Here is a 24,056-nt window from a genome sequence, read left to right as displayed (position 1 = left end):
TGTTGATCTATTTAGGCCAAATCTAATAGGATGTGAGAATCAGAAAGTGAGATTTTTTTAAAGCGGCAATCATCTTCATGGCAAAATCAACCTTTTTATCCATTGTAAATGATTGCCACTTTAAAAAAAAATTGAAAACTCTCTCAAAATCTCTCGCTTTCTGATATTCACACCCTATTACATTTGGCCCTTTATCTTTGTAAAAATAATAAATGTTGGTATCAACCAGGTGGTGTGGATCTGGAGGTCCCTATGATATTGACAGCTGCTGTAAGATGATCCTTTAGTAAAATAATGGGCATTTCTGACTGGTTGCCTCAGATTAGAGCACACCATTCAAGTGGTTAAAACATCTGGGCATTCTCTTCTGATCTCTCTTTTTAACAATATGTTTTCACACATAAAACCGCTGCTAGAAATTTTTTTTTTATTTGGTGACCATTCTTTAAAAAAAATTCTGTAACTGTTGGCTCTGACTTCATGCTTTTATCCGTTGGTTTGTTGATGAAATATATGCATTAATAAGCTGGTATAGTGGTGTGTATTTTTTTTGTGAACAAATTAACAGATTTAGAATATAAAACGAGTTATTTCATCGACAGAATTTAGAAAACAAAATATCATGTATAGACATTAGCTTGTTTATTAAGACTTCATCAAAAGTTATAGTTTTGCAGTGTGAATGCAAGCAGTAATAAATAACAATCTATTCTTTTAAAATTGTAACCAAGCAACTTCTGCTTTGTCTATGTAAAATTGTTTTGCAATAATTGTATCATTCTATGATAATTTGGTTACATATACCAATAAGAACTCTTGAAATAATATAACATCCTGTGATCAGAAGCTGTTTTGACGATATGATCCTCTTTTTATATTTCTCTAGCATCTCAAAGATAAGAAATTAAATTAACTTTTAAGTTTATCTACCCTAGGGGGTTTACACATATCTTTTTTTCATTTTCTACTTATCAGATTGTAGAGTTTGTACATGCTGTTCAACTGTGTGCCTGCATTCCTAATTTTTCCTTTATTACAATATGTTTAACTTCTAAAGTTTAAAAAAAAAAAAGTATTTATTACATAGAGAAAACACTCATAATATGCAATATTATGGGGGTATTCAATTATGTCTGGAAAGCCGGATATACAGTATTTGTTCAACTGAAGCCATTTTTGGACTGTATTTTCATCAAAGTAATTCTGCTTTGTTAAAAAGTTGAATCTACATAGGCGGAATACGTCAACTTTAAATTCGACAGACAATTGTTGGAAAGTGACGATTTTCTGTCAGAAAAATCATCACTAATTGAATACCCCCTAAGAAAATGAAATGATTTACAATTACTGTTCTATCCTGTGCCTAAAAGTTTGTGGTGGTTTCTACCTTTTGTAGTGTGAGGGGGCTGCTCGGGCAACAGTTCAAGTCCACACTGTCCTAAACACCAGAATCATAATCATGTACGTATTGTGCATGCCCAGAAAATCTATCTGGGTGGGATGTGGTCAATAGGTCAACCACTATTGGGTGACAGGCCATATGCAGACACATGAAAAATGTTGACATGTCTTAAGTCGACATGGCCAATATCTCAAAATACATAGCCTTATTCATTGTCTCCTTAATAAGGATCAGGTTTCCTCTTATCCTTTGCAGAAAAGCTGCCCAAAAGCATGATGTTTACACCTCCATTCTTCAGAGCGGCGAGTGGAGTGTATACCAAAAAGTTCTATCTTGCTCACATCTGACCACATGACATTCTCTGAATCCTCTTCTGGATCATCCAGATGGTCACTGGCAAACTTTAGATGCACCTGGACACATGATGGCTTAAGCAGTGGTACCTTTTGAGTACTGCAGGATTTGAATTCATGGTGACGTAGTGTGTTACTAATCGTAACCTTTGTGACTGTGGTCCCAGCTCTCTTGAGGTCATTTACCTGGTCCCCCTGTGTAATTCTGGGCTGATTCCTCACCGTTCTCAAGATCATTAATACCCCATGAGGTGAGATGGAGCCCCAGGTCGAGGGAGATTGTCAGTGATCTTGTATTTCTTAAATTTTTTAATAATTGCAACAACAGTTGATCTCTTTTCACCAAGCTGCTTGCATATTGTTGAGTAGCTCATCCCAGCCTTGTGCAGCTTTACAATTTTGTCCCTGTTGTCCGTAGACATCTCTCTGGTCTTGGCCATGGTGAAGAGATTGCAGTTTTCAGGGTGTGGTCAGGTGTCTTTTATACAGATAACCAGTTCAAATGGGTGCCATTAATACAGGAGTGGATAGAAGAACTTCTTAAAGAAGTAGTAACAGGTCTGTGAGCCAGAAATCTTGCTGGTTGGTAGGTGTCCAAATATTTATTTTCTGCAAGAATATATAAATAAATTGTTTAAAAATCATACCATGTGATTTCCTGTTTTTTTTCCATATTCTGTCTCTCACAATTGAAATGTACCTATGATGGAAATGTCAGACCTCTCTCATCTTTTTAAGTGGGTCAACTTGCACAATTGGTGGCTGTCCAAATACTTTTCTACCCAACTATATGAGATAGGGTTGGAAATTAATGAGTTGTTCCTTAACAATTAAGAATTGTTCCTTAATTGCATGCTTGGAAACAATGCATACAGTACTTACCTCTTTCTTGCACTCACTTATACAGTATGTTTGCAACTAGTCATTATCATCATTCCATTACTGCAATTTTTCAATGGCAGATGGACGTTCATCACTAGAGACAGGATTATATGCATTTGCATATTTGCATATGCATTTGCATATTTTGCCCATTCTCACTAGTTATTGCATATTTTACCTAAAATCTAGTGATGGTGCATATTTTAGGCTCTGCCCCCTTTCCACCCGCGAGTCACAGCACTGCTTTGCCCTGCTGCTGCTGGCCAGGTAGTGGTAGAGTGTGCAGGCTGGGGCAATATGTGCGCGGTGTGGGGAACCTTGGATGTACGCTATGTCTGAGACTGCTCTAGGCTGCCAATCCAGGTCGATAAAAGTCAGTCGGGCGGATGCCTGAACCGTTGCCTGCCCCTGGCCTGTGACTTTACACCAAGAGACAGACTTCTGCAGCAGAGGAGGTGGGCAGAAGGGTTGTGACATCACACGGCGCGGAGGAAATGCTGTGTCACAGTGAGTATGCGGAGCAGGGAGGAAACCTTCCACTGCGCCGCCCTCACACGCTATGCTGACATTTGATCCATTGGCGCTGGAGATGGGGTCCGTGTAGTTGATGCAATAAGAGCTTTGGATGCTGCCGTATGCTGTAGCAGCCAGGAAGAAAAAAAATCCTGTGTACAGCACTAGACATCTGCAGATGTTGTGGGCCTATTTTTAAGGTTTATTGCAACTAATTGTATGCTGATTTTTAAATAAATAAGTTCAAAATTACTTTTTTTTTATTATTTAATGTAGCATATTTTAACACTTTTCATGCATATTTTAAGTATTTTTCTTGCATATTTGCATGCATATTTCAAGCTTTTTATGTTGCATATAATCCTGTCTCTATTCATCACCAATATAACTTGGACCTCAGCTGGTGCACAATAAAAATACACTTATGAATAGCGCTGCACATCAATTTTCATACCAAGCGGCAAGCCTAAAAAATGTTCAGTCCCAACTACTTTATATAATCAATATCAAATACTGAAAATGGAAATCTATCTCCATTGCTCCCCAAAACTACTCCCACAAATGCATATTACTTTATCAATTAAAGAGAATACTCATTTGGTCATCCTTGAGTACCGAATTTGGGAATGACTGACAGAGGAATTTACAAAATCCCCTGCATTTTACAATATTTTGTTCAAACACTACTCAGTAGTACACAATCACTTTAAATTAAATTTAGTTCTGTAACTTTTTATTTGCCAACAAATAATAATTATAATACTACAAGGAACTGAAAGAAGATCTTTCACAACTTTTCAAGTCTGAATTGGACGATCTATTGCAAGAGGGCATAGAAGCGTCCATCATCCCAGATAAAATTTGTTATGCCCTATCAGTTGAACATCCTAAGATCCCATTGCTCTACACCTTACCCAAGATTAATGTGGGAGATGCCAACGTATGATCCTGGTGCCTGCTCCGGACATGGGGGCGATCGATAGAGGTGCCAGCAATGACACATACTGCGCCGCAGGCTGGCGCCGGTCCCTGGGCTGTGGATGTCCGCATAGTGAGAGTTGGGTTCGTCCGCGCCTGAGGGTTCTGTGCTGGTTGTCTACTGGACTCTGGTTACCATGGCAGTGGGTCAGCTTGTGTGAGGTGGTGACACTGCTGCTATGCGCCAGAGCCGGTGGACGTGTGGCTGATGGGCGTGCTGAGCGTGGCTGAGGGTGGAATGGCGGCAACGGTGTAGGTATTTAAATGGTAAGCACTGTATTGATTGTTGTACCTGTTTTGAAAGCCCGAGCCCGAAGCGTGGCGACTGCAGCGAGCCCCACGAGGGGACGCGGACACCTGCGAAGCCCGTGAGGGGACGCGAATACCTGTGAAGGTATCCGCGTCCCCTCGCCACGCTTCGGGCTCGGTGGCTCGCTGCGCTCGCCACACTTTCTATTCTCAACTCCACGCCAATGTGGATAGTGGGGGTATGAAAATGTTGTAGGACGCGTACCGCCGCCCCTCGGGCCACGCTTTGGGTTTGCGTTGATAGTGGGGTTGGTACAGCCTCAAAAATGCCATTTGGGGGCCATTGAACATGTTTCATACTAATTCCAATGCATTTGGATGCTTTTCAGTGAAAAATCGCATGCGATGCAATGCGATTTTTTCGCATACGATGGCCATCGTGGGAGCCGTGATAATCCACAAGTACCAAACTTTTTTGTCATCCCCACTGGTATGTAATACAATTTTTTTCTAAATTAAGATAATTGAGGCATCAAATAACAGGTAAAGGAAATAGAAATTATTGCCTTCAGGGGTGTTAAAAAAACATAGAAGCCAAACCCTCCCCCCCCCCCCCCCCCCCCCCAAGAACAGCAGATGCCTTATTGTCAATAAAGAGGGGAGTAGTGGGAAAGGAAAGGAGTAAGTGCACAAAAGGACATCAGGACACAGAAACATTAGCAGTTACTGTAGAACATTGAAAATTAAACCATGAGAATGGAAGAGTAGATAATATACATGATTATATTGCATGCTTCATGTCGTATAAAATGTATCATATAAGTTTCATTTACGGTTCTTCCGACACTCCATATCATAATCAAACACAATTGTCTACAGACTTCTGTAGACTTCCCATGGAAAGCAATAAGACAAGCATCAGCCACTGTCAAGCTGTTCTGATGGTGTGCGAGGTTATTGAATGGAAGAGGGGTAATAAATGCTTGGGTAAAAATGGAAGTACCAAGAAGGGTGTTTAGGAGAGATTGGACATATAGCTAGAGATCTTGGAGAAACGGCATGTCCAGTGTGAAGGAAATAGTAAGAGTTCCCGCAACCTCTCCAACACAAAGTATAAAGAAATTGGAGAGATAAAGTGAAGAGAAATAAAGTAGTAACCAATCTCGCAGGCTGTTTAGAAAATGACAGGCACTGATTGGTTGGGTACCTTATCTATCCCCATTATCTTTATCTAACAAAATATGCTAATTCTCCCCTTCATTCAGTACCAGGTAACATTAATAAAGAAATGTAAATGTGAGTTTTACTTAAGGCATACTCATAAAGAGCATTTTGAGGCTCCAGTCCAGGTGTCGGACCAGTCATCATTGTTGAGAGACTCACGGAAATCGCTTTCCCACTGTGGTTTGTACACATAGTTTTAAAGAAGTAGGGAGCAAAACAGAGTTATAAAAGGAGGAGATGAGCCCTGGAAGCAGGCAGCCTGCCAACAAATACTTTCAGAGGGAGCAGAGATTTTGCATAAAAATATTCGATGTAAAAGTATTAAATGAACAATGAAAGATGCTTTGGTCTGCACATTTAAGTTTGTTTTTGTTCTTATTTGTTTTGACAGCCATTAGATATAGTTTCTCTCTCTAAATTCCTGAGCATAACAAAACTTTGTGAAACATATGTCTGCAGTGTTTATGATTATTAATATAAAATAAACCATTATCCTAATAAATACAAAAGTTGTATTCCCTTCTTAATGTATTTGGCATGCGTTATTAAGCACCAAACATAAATCTAAGAAATCATTAACATTGGAAATTAAATAATGGATTTGTTGCGGAGGAAAATGATCAGAGGTGATAATGTATGATGGTAATAGCAAAACAATCATAAAATAAGTATTCAGCATTAAAATTTTAGCTTTTAAATATATATTTTTGTTTAATTTTGCTGTCTGCATTGAATATAAGACAGCATAACAGAGTTACACTTTCTAGAATCATTATTATGAATCGTCCAACCGCAGTTAATTTCCACAGCCTGGAATTTCTCTATAAATTACATTTATGTGACATATTTACGCAAAATTGATGAAATACAGAAACATCCTACTAAGTTTTCAAATTAGGAAGAATGTTAAACTAACAAGGTTTTATTTTTGCCATCTAATAAGTTAATACAATTTCTCAGCTACATAGATTCAATAAATAAAACATAACTTTATACTAAAGAGTTTGAGCACCCTGGAAGAAAATAAAAAAAAAACAGTTTGCTGCATTTTACACAATCTGGATGTCAAAATGGGCAGCAACCATATATAGATGTTCAAAAGTTCCATGCAATCTAATCTATGTGTTTCCTAATTTATTTGAATAGGTAAGTCAAACAATATTTCAAGAAGATTGTGGAGAGAAAATGTACATTAGCAAGAAATGTCACTTTTGTTATTTGAGACGAGAGGCATTGTACAATGGGGAGTATTCAATGTTTTTTTTCTCCATGTGCAGCGAATCCTGTTTAGAATTTGCTGCACATTCAGAGGGTTCAGGAGGGCTGCAGCATTCGCTGGCAGCCCTCCCTGTCACCCTATTCAATGCAGCAGGGGCTCGCTACCCCTGCTGGTGAATTTTAACCCCTGCGGTGAATGCCGCAGGGAGCTGGGGGACAGAGGCAGGCAGGGAGATGTAAACCTCCCTGCCTGCCCCAAAATTTGTGGTGGAGGGCTCCCGGGGCACAGGCAGCAGAGGCTGCCCCCCGAGAATGCTGGCACGGGGCAGGGGTAGGGATCTGCTCCTCTGGTTCCGAACGTAACAAGCTGGGACCAGAGTGAAATGAATAAATGAATATCTAATGAGCGTCTCCCGTCTCCCGGCCCCCTGCTGGTGAAAGTGTAAAAAAAAAATGTTTAAAAAAAAATAATTAAATATATATTAATGTTCTTGAAGCACATGAATAAAAATAGCATGCCCCTTCACGGGAAAAAAATCAGATTTTTTTACACCAAAAAAAACCCCTTTATTTTGAAAGATCACTTTCCAGTTCACCTTTAAAAGATGTCGAATGCAAAATGGTGAATCATGGCAAAAATCAGGGAGAAAGCAATTCGCCATCCTTGGCGAATCCCAGGGAAAACCCCATTGAAATACACCAGCGAATTGCAGCGAGCATGAAACGGAGAACTGGCCGGCATTCACTGTTCGCTTTCGGCGAACAGTGAACATTGAATAGGGTGAATCATATTTTCAGTGAAAAAAATTCACTGCAAGGAGTGAAAACAGCCCGATTCGCAGAGGGAAAAAAAACGGTGAATCGGGAGCATTGAATACTGGCCAATGTGTTATCATCAAGGAACAGTAAAGATTGTATCTAAATAATTTTAATATCATCAGGCTTGTAAGACAACAGTCAAAATAAATGACAACTGTTTAACACAACCACGATATGTCTGTGTTTTTTATTGTTTTTGTTCAACACATACACATAACTCTATATAACTATGAATAAATAGAGAGAAAACTGAAAGACGATCAACAAAGGACACACAAGGGGAAGAAGAGGGAGGTGAAGCAGGGGGAGGAGACTATAAGCGTATATATTAAAATAAATATGGAACTATGAACCATGTGAGGTGTACCAAAAAGATCAATCTTGATTCAGTAGGATTTGAATGTGGAAATACTATTCCGTAGATTCAAAGATACAGAAAATTTGATCCTGGGTGGGTCCAGGTAGGGCAGGGCTGGGCAATTGCGGCCCTCCAGATGTTGATGAACTACACATCCCAGTATGCTTTGCATTAGTTTTGCTATGTGGCCATGCTGAAACTGATGCAAGGCATGCTGGGATGTGTAGTTCATCAACATCTGGAGGGCCGCAATTGCCCAGCCCTGAGGTAGGGTGTCAATATATAGGCCCCATTTTCTATAAAATGAGACTGCACCCTTTTCAATGTTAATTGAGGTGTATTTCCTGTCAAAGTACATCTCTAGTATTAATTTACTATAGACTTCTGCAATATAGGGAGTGGAGTGTGAGAGGTGGATTTTTTTGGCAAGAATGACTAATATCATGAGTGTTATGTTAGGATGCCATTCTGATGCCAGAATGGGCATACCTGTACATAATATTACATTGACAAATAAGTGCAAATGGTAGTTTATTGAAATACTGTAATCTGTATTTGCCCTATGTGGAGGTATGCAGGGGTCTACTGTATGTGTATGTATCCCAGCTCCTTGATAAGTCAAGCAGATAAAGCTCAAGGAATCTTCTTCCTTTTAGATACATAAACCCTGTTTATGATATTCATGCTCCTTTTTTTGTAAATGTCTTCCCAGGAAATGGAATGTTTGTATTAGCTTGGCTAGTATCTAATTATCCCAGAAACAAAGGAACATAGTATCTGGGACTATACAATGAGATAAGGGTCAATGCGATAAGGGTCTGAACAAGTGTCAATATCATGATTACCATACCTTACTTCCCAGCTTCAAGGAGAATGGGAAAAGTAATTAGCCAGCCCCTGCGTATATGACCAGAAGAGCCGATCTGACAGTTGAGTTACACTAATAACTGATTTGGAAAGGGTTACGATACCTGAGCTGGGGGCTGTGAGTGAGTGCAGTTTATAATCTTAAATACCTGACTCATAGACAGAAAGTTGTTCATTAATGTACAGTGGGGGGACTAGTGACATTCAGAAGGTTGGATTTCCAAGTTTATGAAGCTCATAATTTGTAGAGAAAAGATATATTTCACCTAGAGTTTGCAGGAATCCCTCAAAGAACATTGTCAATGGGAGTAATGCAGGGGAGCACAGAACCAAAATTATGAGTGGCTTATCATTCAGACTGTAAAGTATATTGTCAAAGGTTAGTAATAAATAGTAAACAGAAATAAACCTCACAATCATCTACCTTAGTACATAACCCAGATAATCATGTGGTGTGTGTATGTGTGTGTGTGTGTGTGTGGTGGTGGTGGTGGGGGGGTGGGGGCAGGGGTATATAATTTCAACTTTGGTATAGTGTCCATCTAGAGACTGCTGGATACTGAATATGAGAATATGATGGGCCATAGCCTGAAGGAGGGAGGAGGCAGGATAGGGGTGATTGAGAGGTGAGCATTGCCCACGTGGGGAGGGGAGCAATGGAGATATAGGAGGGATGGAGTGATCGACAAACAACATAAAATGCTAAATCCAATACAGGGGGACAGAAGACACGAGCCATGAAGATGTTCTGAGGGGACTGTGAGGGCAGGAGCAGGCATGTTGTGACATTTTCTGTGATTTATACATTATCAGTAGTAGGGGCAATCATTAGCAACATGTGAGATTAGAGTTGGTACGTAAGAAAAGACGATCCAGTAGGAGAAAATCAGAGCATAGTGAGATAATTCATAAGTTCAGTGCAGAGTCAGTGGCCAGGCAGTCGTGAGTTCACAGAGGTAGGCCTCAGCATCAATTGGAGAGAGAGAGAAGGACCTTGTGGGAGGATCCGTCATATATGCGCAATCTAGCGGCATAGAGTAGGCCAAATTTACGACCTTCTGCGACTAGCTGAGAGCAAACAGGGGAGAAGACTTTACAGGCCTTAGTCAGCTCCACTGAGTAATACTGGAATATAAAAAAGTTATGACCTTCCCACTGCAAGTTCTTCATGCAATGTGATGCGGACCATATAAGATGTTTGTGGAGATAGTTCATACACCTAGACAGTGTGACCCGTGGCCTGGGTTTGTTGGGGGAGGGGGTGGGTCCAACTCTGTTGGCTCTCTCAATCACCATGCCCCTGCAGTCTTTCTCAATGCCCAAAATGGAGGGCAGGGTGTTTTTAACAAAGTGAGAGAGAGCCGTGCCCTTAATCTAATCTGGGAGACCCACAAGTCTGATATTATTTCTCCTTGATTGATTTTCAATATCATCTAGCTTATTCTGGATATGGTAATTATCAGAGGTTATCAGAGGTTAGCAATTTCACGGAATGTTTCATGTCCTCAAAGTCATGAGAGAGGGAGCCCAGGTGGTCGTCGGTTATTGTTACATGCTGGGTGAGAGATTTTAGCTGGGATGTAAGGAGGCCATGGGGCTTTCTATGCAATCCACTACATCGCCATATGTGACAGGCACGTCTAGGGATTGGTTTACCTTGGTTAGGTGGCTCTGGGAGCTCAGCGATATTGGGGTCAGTGTGCCATTTCTCCTGGTCGGCTCCTTTGCAGGCATCATAAATTTGTCCATAGGAGGCACCGAGTGGGGAGGGGAGGATGCTGCAGTGTGTGGAGCCTGCGATAGCTGATAAAATGCAATTAGTCAGCGGAGCTCCGGCAAGCGCTGCCTCACCCCATAAAGCCAGAAGAAGATGTTTTTGTGTTTGCAATTTAATTCTGTGGAGGAGTACAGGTATACTTGAAAAATCTTTGCTTGAAAAAAAATGGATCGACCAGCAGATGTAGTAAAGGAATTTCTAGATATATGATGGAAAGTAGATTGTCAGACCCCAAATGTAGCTGAGAAATGTATGCAATATTATCACCAGTTGTATACATCTGAACACAAATATACTCCTGAAGAAATCTGTACATATCTAGGAGAAATTGAGCACCCAACATTGTCCCCTGACTCTATAGGTTGGATGACCCATTAACTCTCCTGGAAATAGAAGAGGCTATAAAGTCAATTCCTAGAGGGAAAGCGCCCAGAATGGATGGGATTCCTCAGAGCTGTATAAAAAGCATTACAAATACTTTTCTCAAAAAAATTCTCGATTTATTTAATGAAATATATGGCAAAAGGGTCCTACCAACATCAATGACAGAAGCCTTAATAATAATTTTACCCAAAAAAGATCCCAGACTTTTGGAATCCTACAGGGAGATCTCCCTTTTAAATAATGATGTTAACATACTTGCCAAAGTTCTTGCAACCAGGTTAAATGAGGTATTTAATGAATTTATACAAAGTGATCAAACAGGCTTTATGATTGTGAGATCAACATCTAACTTAAGAAGACTACATGTTGATCTCCAGAACCATCAAGAGGATAGGGAAGAGGCAGCCGTAATATCTCTCAAAACAGCTAAAGCGTTCGATACCATTGAGTGGGCATTTCTATGAGAAGCTATGAAATGGGTGGGAATAGGCCCAGTATTCACCAAGTGGGTAAAACAGCTATATACAGCAATGGTAGCAAGTGTGTCGGTCAATAATTACATATTACCCACTTTTGGAAGAGGCACATGGCAAGGTTGCTCGATGTCTCCAGGCCTATATGCAGTAGCTATGGAACCGCTTGCATGTTTAATAAGGGGAAGTTCAATGATTAAGGGCCTAAAATTAGGAGCGCTAGAAGAACATATTGCCTTATACGCAGATGACATCTTATTTTATTACATAGTCATGTTAAAATACCTGGGATTTTGGATACAATCCATCAGGATTAATTGGGGCAAATCTTATGTTCTACAGCTGGGAGGTCCCTGTTCACCGGTACATTTGGATACTCTGCCTTTAAAATGGGTGGAGGAATTTCAATACATGGAAATTTGGGTATCTAGGGACATTACGATGTTTGAGACTCTTCGTGTAATCCCCCAAATAAATTACATCAAATCTTAAATAGGCCCATGGAGTAGGTTACCATTAACTCTGACAGGTTAAGCAAACTTAGTCAAGACAATTATACAACCAAAAATACCATATATAAAACAACACCCACCAATATGCCTCCCCCGATGTACCTTTAAAGCAATGGAAGGTTTAATATCCTCTTTGTTATGGGTCGTCAATAAGAGGGTATGGCTTAAAATGGATGCACTCATGAGACCTACAGATCAAGGAGGACTTTTGGAAAAATTACTTGTCCGTCCAAATGGCTCATCTTAAAGTGTGGATAGGAAAGTGGAAGCAAAGCAATCTAATACAGGCACTATTAGGGCACATATCTCCTGGGCATACCACCTTGCAGATGTTACTGAGTGGAAGAATATGATATAAGTGGTCACTGCTAGTCAGGCAATCAGCTATGGCACGAGACAATAAAAGGGGTTAATGGGGAGTCAGGGGTGAATACGGAGACGCCATTGCATAACACCCAAAGTCTTGTAGAGTTGGAAAAAATGCAAGTATGGAAGGTTTGGGGGGGTAAAGGCATTATTGAAGTTGGGCAATTTATGACATTGAAATCATTGGAATTGGTAAAGTCTGGTTAATAAAGCATGAAATATATGTATAATTAGCATGAGAGCTACCCTTTTCCATGTCTCCTCACAGAATAACAAGTGAAGTATTTAGCTCCACCTGTGGATCTTTTAAAATGTGTTAGTACTGAGTACACCTGTGGTGGTGAGGTGAGCTTGAAAACGTGAACTATTGGTAGCTCTTGAGGACTGGAGTTGGCTATCCTTGGATTAAGGTATACAGCCCATAAGTGATTTTGAAGTAGTGGGCTGGAGATAGGAGGAAGGAGTTATGGTTAGCCTAACAGGGGCAGAGAGGGTGAGATTAGGGGGTGGGTTATAAGTAAGTAAAAGGTGAAAATAAAACACAAGTGGTATAACAACTGGTAAATCAAAATAGGTAAAAACCATGCATTGAGGATTAAGAATTGTGAACTTCCATCTCCTGAGTGCCACTTGCATAGTAGAATAGGAATTAAGTTGGGATATATTTAGCTAAATTGATAATCACTGATAATATATGATATAAAGGTAACACTAAGGGATATGAGGGGAAGTCAACATTTGCTTTCAAAGTATTAAGTATATATTAAAACACAAAATTAATAATGGAATATAAAATAAATATAAAGGTTTGAATACTGATTAAAGTTTATTATATAGTAAATTGATATAGATACATGCAAAATACATTATGAAACAATAGAAAAGGAAAATGGATATTTAATAGTGGTGATTAAGGGTGGTTAGGCTTTGAAACCGGGGCCATTGACAAAGTGAGATGGAAGGCAAGCTAAATGTTTATAGTAAACTGATGTGATAACACATTGTCTGCTACCACTGTCACTGTTATTCACAAATGCTTTTAAGAAATTGACAATGCGGTGTTTGTTTTAAAGTGAATAAATGTAAATAAAGATAAAGTAAATTAAAAATATATATTTTACAAAATTCCCAGAACTATTTGGTGCTGGTGAAAGTTTTTCTGCCATTTTTTTTACCCTATTGTTTATGTATGAATTAAATGCTGCCACTAGGTGGCATAACTTTAAAGTTTGGTAGAGATCCAAAGAAGAGAATACCATTCACTAGTGATGTAAATAAAATGTTTCTATAGATAAGAATGACTTAAGATCAGCTGTCCACTGTAGTGGCTCCTGTGCATGAAATGATTCATATGGTCATCCAAGGATTAATATAGATTTGTTAAAGCACAACAATTTCTCAGAAAGAGAACACCCACAGTTTAGGAGAAACAGTAGTGAATTCATCTCTAAATTGGTAAAAAAAAAAGGTACTTGTTTAGTTTCACAGCGGCAGCGGGCGTGCGTCTGAGTCCCCTTGCGGGGCTTGCTTCGCTCACCTACGCTGCTGGCTCGGTGGCTCGCTGCGCTCGCCACGCTATCTAAAATCAACTCTGTGCCAACGTGGATAGTAGGGGTATGAGCTATCTACGTTGGCATAGATTTAATTTCGTTTATTTTAGATAATTTGGTGAGTGCTGTACCCGGAAGTTCGCGGCGGCCATGCTGCCGCCGTGAAACGAAACAAGTACCAAAAAAAACTATTAACCCCTTCCCGAAATTTGACGTATATATACGTCATGGCCGGGATGTACTTCCCGACACATGACGTATATATACGTCATGACTTTAAACTGTCCCCCCGTCTATAGACGCGGTGACAGTTTAAACATGTCTGCTGTCCCTGACAGCAGACATGTCCCAGCATGTCCAGGGGGGGCGGCGATGCCTCCCCCCCGTCGGCGATCGCTGTGATTGGCTGTTCAATGTGAAAAGCCAGTCGCAGCGTTTTCCTGTGTTACCGGCGAATCAGACGTTCGGTAACACAGGTGTCAATCACCGCCGGGTGTGAGGGGGCGTGAGGGGGTGAGGGGTGATGACCACACCTCACCCCACCTGCCCCCAAGGCTGTGATTGGTCCGTCGGACCGACGGACCAATCACAGCCATAGCGCGTGATTTAAACTAACGGTGACTGCGCTGCAGACGCCATTCTGGTCTGGAATTGCGTGCAGAGCGGTCACCGGCCAATCTGTCGTGATATACATACCTGATCCTTGCCTGATACTTACCTGATCACCGCTGGTAGCGTGCTGCCAGCAGCTGGATGCTTCCTGGATCTTGTCACTTCCTGTGTGCTGCTGCTGCAGTGTCATAGAGTGACAGATAGTGAGAGATAGTGAGAGATAGTGACAGAGAGTGATAGAGAGTGATAGAGAGTGCTATATTTTGTGTCTGCTGCACCCCCTTTTGTGCTGATCAGTATATCTGTGCTGATCAGCAACTTTTTGGGGGTGCAGGGGTTATTTTTTTTATATATATACCTGTCAGTTGCACCAAAGCTTGTGCTGCCTGTGCAACTGACTGCTGCCCCCCTGCTGCCCCCCCTTTTGTGCTGATCAGTATAAATTAACTGATCAGCAACTTTTTTGGGGTCCAGGGTTTTTTTTTTATATATACCCTGTCAGGTTGCACCCACAGTTGTGTGCCTGCTGCCCCTCACTGCTAATCAGTGTTGCATCACTGCATCACTGATCTGCAGGGTTTTTTTTGGAGAGTGCAGTGGGGTTTTGTTTTTACACCCACGTTGCTTTTGTGGGTGTCCTGTGGCCGCTGAGCGCTGATCAGTGACGTACATCACTGAACAGCATTTTTGGCACAGGGTTGATATAATTTTTTTTCTGCAGTTTTTTTAAATTGTTTTTTTTGGAGAGTGCTGTGGTTTATTTTTTTTAAATAGTTTTTACACCCACGTTGCTTTTGTGGGTGTCCTGTGGCCGCTGAGCGCTGATCAGTGACGTACATCACTGAACAGCATTTTTGGCACAGGGTTGATATATTTTTTTTTTTTTTTTTATCAAATTCCTGTTGCCTTTGAGCGCTGTTCAGTGACGGACGTTACTGACCAACATCTGTGCTAAATTTTTGGCGCAGGACCTTTTTTTTTTTTTTCTACCCCTTCAATTTTTTATTTTTTTATTGGGATCAAATTCCTGTATAAAGTATTTTTTTTTCTGCACTACATACACACTACACACTACATACCCCCAGTGTTGAAATAAAGTTTGTACCCCCCCTACACTATACACGTGTTGAAACATTACACTTACAGAAACACAAAAATAAAAATGGCATCCCAAATGTCATCCCAAATGTCATCCCAGTCATCCAGAAGAATGTATTCAGCGGAAGAGGCATATGCCATGCTTGCCTCTGACTCTGACACAGCCAGTGATGCAAGCGGGGAATTTGAAGGATTCGTCTTAAGCTCCTCTTCCTCCTCTAGTGATGAGGGACCCCCTCAAAGATGCCCCCGTAGAGCAGCTGAGACCCCCCCAAATGATTGATCCCGTATGGACCCCACCACCAGACAACTTAGAGCCCCAGGTTCCTGAGTTTTTGGCCATCCCAGGAATCCAATTTGATTCAACAGGTCTCAGAGAAATTGACTTTTTCCAATTATTTTTCTCTGATGATTTTATAAATTTAATGGTGGACCAAAGTAATTTATATGCCCAGCAGTTTATTGCTCAAAACCCCACGTCATCATTTGCTAGGTGGACCCCTGTAGATGCAGTAGAGATGATGACGTTTTGGGGTCTGGTGTTACATATGGGCATAGTAAAAAAGCCAGAAATTAGGCAATATTGGAGTATAGATGTTCTGTACAGCACCCCACTTTACCGTATGGCCATGACTCGGACTCGTTTTGAGATAATCCTTAAATTTTTACATTACACCGATAATGCACAGTGCCCACCCAGAGATGATCCCACCTTTGACCGGCTATTCAAAGTCAGGCCGGTCATTGATCATTTCAGTGCCAAATTTGCAGAGTTGTACATCCCTGAAAAATTTATTTGTATCGACGAGTCCCTTATACATTTTAATGGAAGGGTTAAATTCCACCAGTACCTTCCCAGTAAGAGGGCAAGGTATGGCATAAAAATGTATAAACTGTGTGAAAGCACCTCAGGGTACACCCACAGGTTTAGGGTATATGAAGGGAAGGATTCAAGAATTGAACCGCCAGAATGCCCCCCCTCCCTCGTAGGTGTTAGTGGAAAAATTGTCTGGGATTTAGTGCACCCCTTCCTGGATAAAGGTTATCACCTCTATGTGGATAACTTTTACACTAGCATCCCCCTGTTTAAGGCCCTTGGTTCAAGAGGTACAGCAGCTTGCGGTACTGTGCGCAAGAACCAAAGAGGCCTCCCAAAAACGCACATTGCCCAAGTACTGAGAAGGGGTGAAAGCAGGGAAATATGCACCGAAAATATGTTGTTGGTCAAATATAAGGACAAGAGGGATGTCCTTATACTGACAACAATTCACGGAGACAGTACCACCTCCGTCCCTGTACGAGGTACCAGTACCCACACCTCAAAACCGAATTGTATCCTAGATTACAATAAGTACATGGGCGGAGTGGATCTTTCAGATCAGGTACTGAAGCCGTACAGTGCCCTGCGGAAAACAAAAATGTGGTACAAGAAGCTGGCCGTGTATATCATCCAGATGGCACTGTATAACGCTTACGTGCTATTCCGTTCTACCAGCCAGAGGGGGACATTTATGCACTTTCAAGAGGAAGTCATAAAGGGCCTAATATTTGGGAACCAGCAGTCAGAGGGCCCCAGTACTTCTAGTACTGGCCCCCGTATTGTACCAGGGCAGCATTTTCCTAACGAAATCCCCTCCACTGCAAAAAAGGGCAGGACACAAAAAAGGTGCAAAGTTTGCTATAAAAAGGGAATAAGAAAGGATACTATTTTCCACTGTGAAACTTGCCCCGACAAACCCGGCCTATGTATAAAGGAGTGTTTTAAAATATACTACACATCTATGGATTATTAGGTTCATCATTTCACCGTGCTTCGGGGGTCTTGCTAATGCCACATAGCACAAACCATTCATTCCACCAGAATCTGAGCTGCAAAATCCAAAAACCACTCCTTCCCTTCTGAGTCCTGCCATGCACCCAACTGGTATTTTTTGGTCACATATGAGGCATTGCCATACTCGGGAGAAATTGGGGCACAGATGTTTGGGTGCTTTTTCTCCTTCATACCTTATGAAAATGAAAAATTTTGAGCCAGAACTGCATTTTTGTGTAAAAAAATGTAATTTTTCATTTGCACAGCCCAGTTGTACCACAATTGGTGAAACCCCTGGGGGTTTTAAATGTACACTATACCCCTAGATGAATTCCCTGAGGGGTGTAGTTTGCAAAATGGGGTCACTTGTGGGGGGGTTCCACTGTATTGGTGCTTTGGGAGTCTTGCTAATGCGACATAGCACCCACCAACATTCCACCAGAATCTGTGCTGCAAAATCCAAATATCACTCCTTCCCTTCTGAGTCCTGCCATTTTTTGGTCACACATGAGGCATTGCCGTACTCGGGAGAAATTGGGGCACAGATTTTAGGGTGCTTTGTCTCCTTCATTCCTTGTGAAAATGAAATATTTTGAGCCAGAACTGCATTTTTGTGTAAAAAATTTAATTTTTCATTTTCACTGCCCAGTTGTACCACAATTGGTGAAACCCCCTGGGGGTTTGAAATGTACACTATACCCCTAGATGAATTCCCTGAGGGGTGTAGTTTGCAAAATGGGGTCAATTGTGGGGGGGTTCCACTGTATTGGTGCTTCGGGGGTCTTGCTAATGCGACATAGCACCCACCATTCATTCCACCAGAATCTGAGCTGCAAAATCCAAAAATCACTTCTTCCCTTCTGAGTCCTGCCATGCACCCAACTGGTTATTTTTGGTCACATGTGAGGCATTGCCGTACTCGGGAGAAATTGGGGCACAGATTTTGGGGTGCTTTGTCTCCTTCATTCCTTGTGAAAATGAAAAATTTTGAGCCAGAACTGCATTTTTGTGTAAAAAATTTAATTTTTCATTTTCACTGCCCAGTTGTACCACAATTGGTGAAACCCCTGGGGGTTTGAAATGTACACTATACCCCTAGATTAATTCCCTGAGGGGTGTAGTTTGCAAAATGGGGTCACTTGTGGGGGGGTTCCACTGTATTGGTGCTTCGGGGGTCTTGCTAATGCGACATAGCACCCACCAACATTCCACCAGAATCTGAGCTGCAAAATCCAAAAATCACTCCTTCCCTTCTGAGTCCTGCCATGCACCCAAATGGTATTTTTTGGTCACATGTGAGGCATTGCCGTACTCGGGAGAAATTGGGGCACAGATTTTGCGGTGCTTTGTCTCCTTCATTCCTTGTGAAAATGAAAGATTTTGAGCCAGAACTGCATTTTTGTGTAAAAAATGTAATTTTTCATTTTCATTGCCCAGTTGTACCACAATTGGTGAAACCCCTGGGGGTTTTAAATGTACACTATACCCCTAGATGAATTCCCTGAGGGGTGTAGTTTGCAAAATGGGGTCACTTGTGGGGGGGTTCCACTGTATTGGTGCTTCGGGGGTCTTGCTAATGCGACATAGCACCCACCATTCATTCCACCAGAATCTGAGCTGCAAAATCCAAAAATCACTCCTTCCCTTCTGAGTCCTGCCATGCACCCAACTGGTATTTTTTGGTCACATGTGAGGCATTGCCGTACTCGGGAGAAATTGGGGCACAGATTTCGGGGTGCTTTGTCTCCTTCATTCCTTGTGAAAATGAAAAATTTTGAGCCAGAACTGCATTTTTGTGTAAAAAATTTAATTTTTCATTTTCACTGCCCAGTTGTACCACAATTGGTGAAACCCCTGGGGGTTTGAAATGTACATTATACCCCTAGTTGAATTCCCTGAGGGGTGTAGTTTGCAAAATGGGGTCACTTGTGGGGGGTTCCACTGTATTTGTGCTTCGGGGGTCTTGCTAATGCGACATAGCACCCACCAACATTCCACCAGAATCTGTGCTGCAAAATGCAAATATCACTCCTTCCCTTCTGAGTCCTGCCATGCACCCAAATTATATTTTTTGGTCACATGTGAGGCATTGCCGTACTCGGGAGAAATTGGGGCACAGATTTTGGGGTGCTTTGTCTCCTTCATTCCTTGTGAAAATGAAAAATTTTGAGCCAGAACTGCATTTTTGTGTAAAAAATGTAATTTTTCATTTTCACTGCCCAGTTGTACCACAATTGGTGAAACCCCTGGGGGTTTGAAATGTACACTATACCCCTAGATGAATTCCCTGAGGGGTGTAGTTTGCAAAATGGGGTCACTTGTGGGGGGTTCCTAACTTTTAGCATCTTATGGTGCCTAGAAACCTACATGGTGCCTAAAAAATAATCTCATAAAAAGGAGGCTCCAAAATCAAGTAGGTGCTCCTTCTATTATGAAGCCTGTGGTTTGGTCAACGTGCACACTAGGGCCACATATAGGATATTTATGAAAACAAAAGAATTGGGGGAATCAATTTTTAGTCACATTTCTCTAGTAAAATCTACTGTGTTCCTTAGAAAAATGTATTAAAATTAAAAATCTGCAAAAAAAAAATGAAATTTTGAAATTTCACCTACACTTTGTTTTAATTCCTGTGAAACACCTAAAGGGTTAACAAACTTCCAAAATGCTGTTTTGAATACTGTGAGGGGTGCAGTTTTTGAAATGGCATCATTTATGGGGGTGTCTCACATACAAGTCCCTCAAAGTCACATCAGAACTGAACTGGTCCCAAAAAAAATCAGTGTTTGAAATTTTCTTGAAAATTTGAGAATTTGCTATTCATATTTTAAGCCTCCTAGTGTCCAAAAAAATTGAAAGGAGGTTGAAATAATGATGGAAACATAAAGTAGACATATGGTCTATGTTAGTTATTAACTATTCTGAGTGGTATGATTATTTGTCTCACAAGCAGAAAATTTAACATTTTGAAAATTGCTAAATTTTCCATTTTTTACGACATTTTGGTATTTTTCACAAAAAAACACAGACTGTATCGACCCAAATTTACCACTAATTTGAAGTACAATGTGTCACGAGAAAACAATCTCAAAATCACTGGGATAAGTAAAAGCAAAAAAAAGTTATCCCCTCTTAAGTGATACATGTCAGATTTGAAAAAAAGGGCTCTGTCAGGAAGGCAAAAACAGGCTGCGGCGGGAAGGGGTTAAAAAATCAAGGTTAGGTAATACAAGACATCACTTTATCTCAGTCCTAAACATTATACCTTGGGAACTGTGTGACATTTACCATACATTCTAAACTAAAGCAAATGTAGTGGTAAAAATAAATATTGAATACCAAGGAGAGCACTCGATATGGCAATAAATCTGGGACTTGTAGGGTCGAATGCATTAGAAAGTACTAAATAACTTTCCAAAATTATGGTGAGCCAGTTTTCACTTATTAGATGGGTTTATAATCTCCCTGCTCATGTGGATGCAGATTAAATTGTCAAAATGCTGTAAAAGGACAGAGGACAAACTTTGTAGAGGAAAAAATTAAAACAACTATCAGGAGAAGATGTAGCATGTAGTGACCGGCTGGACCAGGGGTAGGGGTGATATAACTCCTGGGCTGGTTAACCTTTAAGCAATTGGGGCCGGCAGTTTAAAGAAAAGGCCACCTGTCCCTGTCTGAATACACACCCCTAGTTGTGTATCCTGCACAGCCTGACACTGCGGTCACACTGCACTACAGCCTTTTAGGAAGTGAGGTCCAGCCACTGAATGATGCCCAGCTGGCAGCAAGCTAATACAGCTGAAGAATCAAAGAATAAAAATGTGTAGCTCAAATAATAAAAATGTGCAGTAGAAAATGTATGGTCAAGAATGAATAAAATACACCTATAATAAAATAAATCTCAATACAGCAAGTTTAAATCATATTCAAATATACCTGTATGTCAGTATGAAAAAAATAATTTTGAGCTTAACCACAACATTTCATTCACAACGGATATTTTTAGATATGCTAAGAACAATTTTTTTTTAAATTAAACTTTTCTTACATAATCAAACAAGGAAAATGTTTAAAAAAAACATACTTATTATACAGTAACTAAAGGTGCCCATACACGGTACAATTGCCAGGTGCAATGAGATGCACACTCCAGTGTACATCCCATCGCACAGCTCAAAAAGTATGTGCTGCACATACTTTGTGTACTATATTACATCTCATTGCATTGCAAACGGTATGTGATGTGATATGATCTAGTCCAAATTTCATACAATAATTGTACAGTTTATGAGCACGTTAAGTCTTAACATTTTAATTTTATTTACTCTGTTCACAATCAGTAAGTGGGCAGTTAAAGGGCTGTGCATACAGATTATGGAGACAATTTGATTGGCCCTATTAGTGTCAGCCAGGATCAAGGAGTAGTGCATATTTCATTACAAATTACTCACACTGCAGAAATCTTTTGACTTGCATTAAACAGATTGTTGAAATTGATTATTAGTTACTACAGTTTGTTGCAGATTTTTATATTTGAGAAATACAGTATTATTGAACAGCATTTACCGGTGTACTTATTATTATGGAAACCAATGGTGCACAGTGACCAGAGCTGTAGATAGAATGTCAGGGCCTCTGTAAAGCAGGGGGGAGGGGGGGGGGGGTCTTAAACAGAGGTGGTGACAATGCCCCCTTTAAACAAAAGCACACAAAAATTTTACTTTTAATGTGCTGCTAAGTGGTGCTGGTCTTCAATGGGAGGTTCTGTAAACCACAAGGCAGAATCAGTGATCGATACCCCTGGGTAGGTAGAGACTGCTGCACTCAGCACAGCAGCCTACCTGCAGAGAGAGGCTACAGTTGGCTGACAGGTAGTAAAAGTGGGATGGGGATGGTATGGGGTGAAAACACAGGTCACCACTAGCCTACTCCAGGTAATTAGTACCATCTCCCCTCTTATCACAATTAACAGTAACTTCAGCTGCAAAAACTAAAATAAATTGTTATGTATAATACTTTTTAACCTTGGGCCTGATTCAGATCTGATCGCTGGGCTTCATTCTTCACACGAGGGAAAATCATTCACAATCATTCACCATCAAATGGTTTTCCCCATTTGCAGCCACAGAGTAAGTCTAGACTTTCTTGGTGCTACGATGGGCATCCCTCCAAATGGCTGGGCAGCGCCTGCATTTTCTGGGGCACTCCCACAAGATGCAGATGTGCCGCCCCACATTCTCGGCACCTGTAACTCAACGTGTGAATGGCTTGTGGTCGCACGGACGACTCGCAAATGCTCACTGCGGACCGTACACATGTGCAGCCAAGCAATTATGTCTGATATAGGCCCATTGCACTGACATCACTAAGGCCCTTATTCTGGTTGGTGCGGCCAGAGCCGCACACGGGGCTCCGGCCGCACAAACCAATCCCCGCCCACCCTACGGATCGCCACGGCCGTCCGTACACGGACGGCTGGCGATCCGCATAAAAATGGTGGAGGCGTACGCCTCCACCATGGTGGGAGCTGCCCCCTGCATTCGATGGTCGTCGACCATCGAAGGCAGGTCCGCACGCCCCGGCAGCTCCCGCAAGCTGAGACCACATGGACAATCGTCCGTGTGGTAGCTTGTATGGGGGCTGAAAGCTGACATCCGGCGACGTCAGCTTTCCGCCCCCATGAGTTGCGTCATGCCCTCATAACCATGCATACGCCCCGCGTTTGCATGGGAACGCCCATGAAACGCGGGGCGTACACATAGGGAAATGAGGGCATGAAGCCTCTCACGCCCCTATACGCCCCCTTTGCGGCGGACGAAATCCGTCTGCGGCGAAGGGGGCTGCACATGCGCAGATTGACCTCTGCGCATGTGCAGAGTAAAAACATCGGCGGTACGGCCGCACGCGGGCCGTACCGATCCGATTAGAATAAGGGCCTAAGACACATCTGTTAGTTTAACGGGGATAAGTGCACAGACCAGAGAGTAAAGCTTTGTTCTGTACAATATTTTGCTAATCCATGAATGCAAGCAACCATTTTTAAATTCACAAGCTTTTATACTTTACTTCCTGCCTCAACTAAAACAACAACAAAAAAATGAAAAGAAATATAGGTCAGAAATGCTAGAAATATGCACCAACTCATTCTGCAGCTCTGGGAATCTTGTTTATACTAGATTGCAAAAGGGAACAACAGTATGCTGTGGTACTGCAGACTCAGCATAATGATGACTGCAGATCAGGGAGTTTTGATGATTCTACCTTTTTGCCAAGAAGCTCCATTATTCTCAGACAGCTCTGTCCTGATGTGAGATCAGAATCATCTGAACATCTGCTAAGGGCCCTTTCTGCAATGTGTTCTCTTCATCATCAGATTTTGGTCTTAAAGGGAATTAAATGTAAACAAATCATGTAGTGTAAATTGCTATTAACTCCTAAAATAAAATGTATTACTGTACTTACACAAAAATTTAATTTAAGAGAAGCCTTATTGTCACATGATATTATAGAAACTTTACAATTTTCAAAGTTTTCTTTAAAATACTGGAACATAAACAAAAGTATATTTAATATTTCTGCAGAATACAAGCATAAGAATGAACACAATT

General features: G+C 41.2%; 1 long non-coding RNA gene across 1 annotated transcript; it reads right to left on the bottom strand.

Moving 5' to 3' along the window:
• Window positions 1-620: 620 nt before the first annotated feature.
• LOC146036669 (uncharacterized) lies at window positions 621-23,831 on the bottom strand. Its single transcript, XR_014460917.1, has 2 exons — window positions 23,710-23,831; window positions 621-2,364 (listed from the first exon to the last, which is right to left on the bottom strand). It is a non-coding gene; the product is annotated as an uncharacterized LOC146036669 (long non-coding RNA).
• Between the last annotated feature and the right edge of the window lie 225 nt (window positions 23,832-24,056).

Source organism: Crinia signifera, chromosome 9, assembly GCF_055691185.1.
Source record: "Crinia signifera chromosome 9, ASM5569118v1, whole genome shotgun sequence".
Taxonomy (NCBI): Eukaryota; Metazoa; Chordata; class Amphibia; order Anura; family Myobatrachidae; genus Crinia; species Crinia signifera.
The sequence above is the reverse complement of the archived record's forward strand: the minus strand, read 5'-3'. Positions and strand labels throughout refer to the sequence as shown.